General features: G+C 52.3%; 1 non-coding gene across 1 annotated transcript; it reads left to right on the top strand.

Annotated features, from left to right (window-relative positions):
- Positions 1-482: 482 nt before the first annotated feature.
- Positions 483-556, top strand: TRNAN-GUU. The gene has a single exon. It is a non-coding gene; the product is annotated as a tRNA-Asn (tRNA).
- Positions 557-980: the final 424 nt, after the last annotated feature.

The following is a 980-nucleotide window of genomic DNA, read 5'->3' as shown; positions in this document are numbered from 1 at the left end:
GGGACACCTGTATGTATTTAATAATACCTTAAAATGAAAAAAAATAAGGCAAATACAATTCAGATGATGTTGGCAGTGCTATTAAGTAAATCATGAATATTAGCTAGCAAAGCACTGGGAAAAGTTTGAAACAAAAGCAAAGTATCTCAACTCCTAAGATTAAAATGTTTATTTGCCTATAAAAAGAAGCGTTAGAAATACTTATCTTCCTGAAATAGAACTTTCCCTACGGGAACTGGGGGGAGGGGAACACAACAGAATTTTAATACACATTGCAATCTGAAATTCCGCTCCATCTGGCGGTATTTTGTAATTTTCCAATATGTCGCAAAGGTGGAAAACAGAATTAGGAAGGTTAGAAATGCTAAGAGGAAGATTCTGATTTTAAAGCTATGAATCAAGAAGTACAAGGAAAAATAAGTCGCGTTCTGCCTTTATTATTCTTCATAAAGGTTATGAGTGGAAGGAAGTTGAGTACTGAGGTCTCTGTGGCGCAATCGGTTAGCGCGTTCGGCTGTTAACCGAAAGGTTGGTGGTTCGAGCCCACCCAGGGACGCTCCCTTTTTGACCGGCTTCCCAGGGGGGTTGGCACAGACCTCGCTGCTTAAACCTCTGGCCGGGACCTGAGAAGACACACCCGGTCTCTCTCCGCCCGTCCCTCCCCCGGCGGCTCTCCAGCTTCCGTCGCGCTGCTGCCCCTCCTCGCACCGCCACCGCCTCCTCCTCCTCCTCCCGGCGCCGGGGGCTCCCCGCACCCCTCTCCCCGCGGCGGCCGCCGGGTCCGGCCTTAAAGCTGCCGCTTCCTTTCACTTCCCCTCCCTCCGACCCCAAACTCCGGCCACTCCGGGCCAAAGGCGACCCCCTCACCCCCCTCCGCCGTTCTTTCCGGGTCCACGCGGGTCCCTGCGGCCTCGCTCGGCTTCAGGACCCAGAAATGTGACCCAGAAATGCCAGGGCCGCGGGCCGTGGGCACTTCGGGG

The sequence above is a fragment of the Pipistrellus kuhlii genome, unplaced genomic scaffold (assembly GCF_014108245.1).
Source record: "Pipistrellus kuhlii isolate mPipKuh1 unplaced genomic scaffold, mPipKuh1.p scaffold_m20_p_1, whole genome shotgun sequence".
NCBI classification, from domain to species: Eukaryota; Metazoa; Chordata; class Mammalia; order Chiroptera; family Vespertilionidae; genus Pipistrellus; species Pipistrellus kuhlii.
The sequence above is the reverse complement of the archived record's forward strand: the minus strand, read 5'-3'. Positions and strand labels throughout refer to the sequence as shown.